This window comes from Triticum aestivum, chromosome 1B (genome assembly GCF_018294505.1).
Source record: "Triticum aestivum cultivar Chinese Spring chromosome 1B, IWGSC CS RefSeq v2.1, whole genome shotgun sequence".
Taxonomy (NCBI): Eukaryota; Viridiplantae; Streptophyta; class Magnoliopsida; order Poales; family Poaceae; genus Triticum; species Triticum aestivum.
This window is the reverse complement of record NC_057795.1, coordinates 54,211,850-54,219,944: the sequence shown is the minus strand read 5'-3', so window position 1 is coordinate 54,219,944 and position 8,095 is coordinate 54,211,850.

Here is an 8,095-nt window from a genome sequence, read left to right as displayed (position 1 = left end):
ATTAGACACTTGCGCCAGTTCTTGAGGGGTTGGGCCAAATATCAAAGTGGATTATACAAGGTGGAGAAAGAGAGACTTATAAAACTCATAAATGAATTAGATTTGAAAGTGGAGTCTAACCTTCTTAATGTGTCGGATCGGACCGTTAAGAGTGAGGCTGAGCAGAAATTGCGAGCTCTTCTTAAAGAAGAAGGGATGAAATGGGCCCTCAGAGCCAAGGTGACAAAGGTCGTCCAAGGCGATGACAACACCCAATTCTTTTACATGATAGCAAATGGGAAATATAGAAAGAAGAAAATTATCCAACAAGAACAGGACGAGGGTACGATTGTAGGACATGAGAACCTAAATTTGTACATCCCCAACTTTTATAAGAAGCTCTTTGCCCCCCCCCCCTAAGATAGTTTTGTGTCACTTGATGAGCACGCAATCGGGGACATACCTCATCTCAACACAGACGAGAATGAGGTTTTGTCTGCTCCGTTTACCGAGAAAGAGGTGTTTGAAGCAGTATCACAAATGAAGCACAATAAGGCTCCTGGACCGGATCGGTTTCCGGCAGAATTTTACAAGAGATGCTGGCATATCATTAAGGGAGACCTTATGCCTATATTCCATGACTTATTCAATGGTCATCTGCAGCTATTCCGTCTAAACTTTGGAACAATAACGTTGTTTTCAAATAAGGAGGAGGTTGTGTGCATTGAGCAGTTCAGGCCTATATGTCTGCTCAATGTGAGCTTCAAAATCTTTATAAGGTTGGCACTAATAGGTTTGACGCGGATCACCCGTTCGGTTGTACAACCAACTTAGACGGCTTTCATGCATGGGGGACACATCCTAGAAAGAGTTGTGGTCCTACATGAAACTCTTCATGAAATCCATTCGAAGAAACTAGATGGGGTTATTTTCAAAGTGGATTTTGAGCAAGCGTATGACAAGGTCAAATGGACCTTCCTTCAACAAGCTTTACGTATGAGGGGGTTCAACGAAATCTGGAGGAAACAGGTGGATTCCTTTATTCAGAAATGTGGTGTTGGGATTAAGGTGAATGATGACACATGTCATTATTTCCAAACGCATAAGGGATTAAGACAGGGAGACTCGATGTCTCCCATTATGTTCAACATAGTAGCGGATATATTGGCAGTCCTTATTGGTCGGGCTAAAGAAAATGGCCAACTAGATGGACTAATTACACATCTTGTGGATGGGGGAGTGTCCATACTACAATACGCTGATGACACAATTTTATTCATGAAACATGATATTGAAAAAGGCAGAGATATGAAGCTAGTGCTTTGCTTATTTGAATAATTGTCCGGACTTAACATTAATTTGAACAAAAGCGAATTGTTCTGTTTTGTGGGAGGCAAAGAGGAACAAGATGCATATAAACAATTGTTCGGTTGTGAAATGGGTTCATTACCATTTAGTTACCTAGGGATTCTGATTCACCATCGCCGATTGACAAATAAGGAGTGGAAGTGCATTGAAGATCGATTCAAAAAAGGCAAAGTTGCTGGAATGGCAAGCTTATGTCTTATGGAGGTCGACTAGTGCTGATAAACTCGGTGCTGACGAGTTTGCCGATGTTCCTCCTATCTTTCTTTGAAGTACCGATAGGGGTACGAAAAAGTTTAGACTTCTATCCATCTCGATTTTTCTGGCAATGTGATGCGGTTAACACGAAATATAGGTTGGCCAGATGGGATATTATTTGCATACCCAAAGACCAAGGCGTCTTAGGGATTGAGAACAACTTAGAAGTTAAGAATAAATGCCTCCTCTCCAAATGGTTATTCAGACTATCTACAGAGACTGAGTGTATGTGGATACAAATTTTTCTTAATAAGTACCTACAATCTAATACTTTGGCCCAGGTTACCGCAAGGCCTAATGAATTGCCATTCTGGAAGGGTTAATGAGGATATAAGTCTCCTTTTTCTAGAGGGTAAAATTCATCGTTGGCAATGGTCACGACTAGATTCTGGGAAGATGCATGGTTAGGGGAGATGCCCCTAGCCTTACAATATCTCACTTTATATAATATTATACAACGTAAGAAAGATTATGCTGCTACAGTATTATAGTCGGTTCCCTTTAATATCCAATTCAGGAGGTCTTTGGTGGGGGAACGTTGGAAATTGTGGCCGCACTTGGTCCGTGATGTCTACTACGCAACCTTCCTCTTGTAGACTCGTGTTGGGCCTCGAAGCACAGAGTTTTGTAGGACGGTAGCAATTTTTTCTCAAGTGGATGACCTAAGGTTTGTCAATCCGTAGGAGGCGTAGGATGAAGATGGTCTCTCTCAAACAACCCTGCAACCAAATAACAAAGAGTCTCTTGTGTCTCCAACACACCCAATACAATGGTAAATTGTATAGGCGCACTAGTTCGGCAAAGAGCGAGATGGCGATACAAATGTAATATGGATAGTAGATATATGTTTTTGTAATATGAAAATATAAAAGCAGCAAGGTAATTAGTAGCAAAAGTGAGCAAAAACAGTATTGCAATGCTTGAAAACAAGGCCTAGGGTTCATACTTTCACTGGTGCAAATTTTCTCAACAATGATAACATAATTGAATCATATGGAAATCCGTCAACGTGCGACAAAGAGTCACTCCAAAGTTCCTATCGTGGAGAACATAAGATGAAATTGCTTGTAGGGTACAAAACCATCTCAAAGTTATTCTTTCCGGTCAATCCATTGAGCTATTCCTATAAGTGTCACAAATAGCCCTATAGTTGGCTAAAACAACAACATATGATACACATCAATCAACCCTAATGTCACCTAGGTACTCCAATGTCACCACAAGTATCCTTGGGTCAATTATACGATATGTATCAAACAACTTCAGATTCATAATATTTAATCCAACACAAAGAACCTCAAAGAGTGCCCCAAGATTCCTATCGGAGAAACAAGGATGAAAACGTGCATCAACCCCTATGCATAGATTACCCCAATGTCACCTCGGGAATCCGCGAGTTGAGTGTCAAAACATACATCAAGTGAATTAATAGAACACCCCATTGTCACCACGGGTATCCCATGCAAAGACATACATCAAGTGTTCTAAAATCCATAATAGTATTCAATCCGATAATAGTGAAACCTCGAAGGTAAAACTCAATTCATCACAATAAGATAGAGGGGGAGAAACACCATATGATCGAACTATAGTAACAAAGCTCGCGGTACATCAAGATCGTGCCAAATCAAGAGAGAGAGAGAGAGAGAGAGAGAGAGAGAGAGAGATCAGACACATAGCTACTGGTACATACCCTCAGCCCCGAGGGTGAACTACTCCCTCCTCATCATGGAGACCGCCGGGATGATAAAGATGGCCTCTGGTGATGATTTCCCCCTCTGGTAGGGTGCCGGAACGGGCTCCCGATTGATTTTTCATGGCTACAGAGGTTTGCATCGGCGGAACTTCCGATCTAGGTTTCTTTCTAGAGGTTTCCGTATTTATAAGAATTTTTGGCGTTGGGAACAAGCCAAGGGGTGCTCGAGGGCCCCACAAGCCCTCAACGCGTGCCCTGGTGGGTAGCCCCCCCTAGCTTGTGGACTCCTCGGGACTCTTCTGGTACAACTCCGGTGCTTCAGGGGTCTCTTTTGGTCCATAAAAAATCACCGTAAATTGTCATCCCATTCTGAGAACTTCTATTTCCGCACACAAAAAATGACACCGCGGTAGTTTTGCTGAAAACAACGTCAGTCCGGGTTCGTTCTAATAAAATCGTACCAAACCATATAAAATTGTTGCAAACATGGCATGAATACTTCATAAATTATGGATATGTTGGAGACGTATCAGTCCGCAGGTTGATGGAGGTTCAACTCTCTGACCAGTCAGACACCATTCATTGGAAATTATCTATGAATGGTAGTTTCTGAGTGAAATCTATGTATGTGGATCTAATTGATATTGGGTCAATTCCGAGATCTCTTCATACCTGGAAGATTAAAGTTTTGTTTAGAATTAAAAACTTCATGTGGTTTATTCACAAGGGAATGATCTTGATGAAAGATAATTTGGTTAACCGAAGTCAGGTAGGTAGTTCTAGATGTTGTTTTTGTGGCTAGGAAGAAACTATTCAACACCTCTTTCTCGATTGCCCGTTGGCAAAACTACTATGAGACACGATACATATAGCCTTCAACGTTACTCCTCCAACTTGCATTAACAAGTTATTTGGGACATGAATAAACGGAGTGGAACCAAATATAGCGAGACATATTTGGATAGAGATATGTGCATTACTTTGGGCTATATGGAACAACAGAAACGACATGATCTTTAATCCAAAAAAGTTTACCAACTTTTTGCAGGTTATCTGCAGAGCCACTTCTTGAATCTGTATGTGGTCGTAACTCACCCATGGGGACTCCAGAGAGCTTTTTGTTACTGGGTGCAACCGTTGAGAGACGGTAGCACGGGTTATGTTCAACCAATTTTTTTTTGATGGCGAGCTAATAAAAGGCTAGGGGTATAGGATCGTAGCCTGTTGCTATTTTCACCAGCTGTGACTTCTTTTACTTTCCTTTTTGTTAAGCTCCGTTTGTAAGCCAGATTTGGACCTCAGGCTATTTTTGGCACTTTATTTAATAATACTGAGGCCGGAGTATCTGTTAATGCTGACATGGCCCTCGATATACTCGCCCGTATGTGCGTACTAATCCTTAACAACATGCTTGAATCATTCCAGTCCATGCTGTATTGAATTAGAGATACACATAGATGCACCATTTATGCCGATAATTACCTAGATGCTGCATTATGTTACACCTTTACATGACAGGACAACTTCTTGGCAATGGTTCCTGTTTCCTACCAAACCAAAATGAACAATCCCTTGTATACATGGGCATAGGTTATATACTAGAAAAAGGGACAATTTGGCCCCTCAATAGTGAATTCCAGATTTGATCAGTAAACTCCCAACTTTGGGCATCTTTGACACGTAGGTTCTGAAACTAACAAACAACTCAGCGGAAAGCGGTATGAACGTGAGATAGTGGTTCTTTCTAAAATCTAGAAAAGGTACATAAAAAATCCGAAAGAAAGTAAAATAACTGAAAAATTGGAGGCAAGCTGGAAAATAGAAATTGAATAAGTAAGAAAAATGGAAAACAATATGGAAAATTTACTAGAATGTGGGAATGAACAAAATGCAATTTTGGGACTGCAAAAGTTTAAAAGTACCATGGAAAACTAAAGAACTATAGAAAGGCTCAGAACAGTTCTAAGCATTAATGAAAAATTACCAGATTTCCAATCTTCTTGATTGTTGCTAAATTATTTTCTATTTTCCTTGTTTTTATTTTTTTATATTTTTTGTTGCCAAATTTGCATTATTATTTTTCATTTTTCTGTGTTGACTTGGTTGTGTGTGCAAAACCTCTGCCATGTCATTTCATCTGATTTCGAAAAATTACAAATCAAAGCCGATCGATCAAGAATGCTATGTAAATGATGGATCACTAGATAGCATCGATTTGTTTTATCATGCCGGTGCATGTGTACCGAAGTTTTGGCAATTTTTTACTCACTCAAGCTGGTGCTCGCAGAAGGCCACTGAATTTGACCCCCACGGCGGGCCGACCAGGATTAGCGAGCAATGGTGCTGGTCATACCCAAAGCAGCCACCACCTCGCAAACTAAAAAACTACGACCAACTCCAGCTGGCCGACCCAAATGGATAGCGTATTTGTCCGCTTTATATCCGTTTGGGTCGGCCGCCTGCCCGGTGTCCGCCCTGTTTTGTATTTGGATCGGCAGTGCGTCCAACGCGCCGAGCCATTTTCATGTCCGCACTCAAATTTTAAAAAAGACCCGCGGCCATGTCTCATGCCGGCACCATGTCAACCGGCATACAGTGCCTGCTTCAAAAAATGCACCACACAGTTCATGCTGGCGCACTCGCCAGCGACGATGCCAGCACACAAAAAGGGGTGGAACTTGAGTTCGATCACGGCACCACAGCTCCGTGGTCATGCCAGCGCACAAGCCGGCATACAAAAAAGAAGGCGCTCACGTTTCCTCGCGCCTCCGGATGACGAGCCACCGGCTACCGGTGTGGCGTTGAGGTCGATGGGTGCGGGCGCGGGCATGGAAGGCGCCACCACGCTCACGTCGGGCGAGCACTCCCCGGAGAGGCGCGAGGCATGCGGGTACACGTGGAAACCGGGTATCGGGGTGCAAACCGACGCGCGGGGAGAGTCGGGCAGCACGACGAGCCGGTGCTGGCAGCGGCGGCCACGGCAGCGTTGACGAGGCCGTGCTGGCTAGGGTTTAACCCTAGCATGTAGAGCGCCTCCCTCGTTGACGACGCGACGCGGGCGTCGGTGACCTCCTGCTGCGCGGCGGCGGCAACGGCGGCAGCCGGGACGGCTTTACCCCTCGCGTCCACGGCGTGCTTCCGGCTCTTCCTCTTGGCTGACTCCGCCGCCAGCTATTCGGGCGTCAGCGCCTTCTTTGGCTTGGTGGCGGCAGCGGTTTTGCGCGGGGCACGGGGCTTGCCTTTGCTGGAGGGGGCGGTCTTCATGCCGGATGAGGCGAGGGAGGCGAGGCCAGCGGCGGCTTCGAGGTCGAGGTCGTCGTCCATGCGGGTGCGGGGCGGAAGCGCGTGCGAGCGGGAGGGTTTTGGGAAAAATGAGGGGAAATGGTGCTTGCTGCCACCGACCGGCGGGCCCGGGGTGAGGAGTAGGCGCGCGCGCGTCCGTCGCGTGTCCGCGTCGACGCAAATCCGACTCAAAATTGGGCCGGGAATGGGTCGCCCGCGAACGAAAAGGATGCGCGTCTGTTTGGGTCGAGGCGTTGGGCCGCCTTTTATGTCCGCACCGACCCAAACGGACGGCGGCGGACGAAATGGGTCGCCCTGATGGAGTTGCTCTAAAGAAAAGGCTCAGAAGTTCTGAACATTCATGAAAATTTACCATATTTCCAATCTTTTTGATTGTTGCTAAATTATTTTGTATTTTCATTGTTTTTCATTTTTTAAGATTTATTTTTACCAAATTTGTATTATTGTTATTATTTTTCATTTTTCTGTGTTGTCTAGGTGTGTGTGCAAAACCTCTGCCATGTCATTTTCATCTGATTTCGAAATTTATGACCGGAGGTGAGTGGAATTGGAGTTCAAGGACCAATAAATCTAGAATCACGAATAACATAGGGCAAGAAAAGTAAGTTCAAAAAAAATACAAATCAAAGCCGATAGAGAATAGTGATGTGCCGATGCCGGGCCGAACAAGCCGACCAAAGTTTCCTCCGACTCCATCCTATACCACAAAACCTCCGTTTGCTTCGGATCCGGCAACTAGCCATGAACCGAAACCTCCAGAGATGAAAGAGCCATGGGGCTCAACCCACTAGGAAGGAGGACCGAGAAGAACCCAATGTAGAACTCTAGACGCCAAATCCAGGATCCGGCGTGGCAAGCGACGACCACCACCACTCCGCGGCAGCCGACAAAGTCCAAAGACAGGATCCAGATGGATCAGATCTGGATCCGGCGGCACCCGCGACCACCGGTCATATCCAACGCAGCCACCACCTCGCCACAAGTAGGCCGCCGCTGCCGCGCCGCGCACGACGAAGCAGGAAAACCTGACCGCCGCGCCGCCGAACCCCACGCTCGCCCGGTGCACCTCCCGATCTCGTTGTCCCGTGCCAACCGAGACGGAAGGGGTGAGGGGCAGCCTCGCCGCCGCCCTGCCGGCCAGGCTTCGCCCGTCGGCGCTGTGGACGGCGGCGAGGAGGCGGAGAATCGGAAGAGACCGAGAGGGAGCGGCTAGTTTCCCCCCGGGTCGCCCGCGGGGGCGACGCGAGGGGGCGAGACTCCAGTTGCACCCTTACATGACATGATAACTTCTTGGCAATAGCTCTAGTTTCCTACCAAACCAAAATGAACAATCCCTTGTATACATGGAGATAGGTTATATATATATATTAGAAAATAGACAATTTGGCCCTCAATAGTGAATTTCAGATTTGGTCAGTAATCTCCAACTTTGGGCATCTTTGACACGTAGGTTCTGAAACTAACAAATACCTCAGTGAAAGCGGTATGAACGTG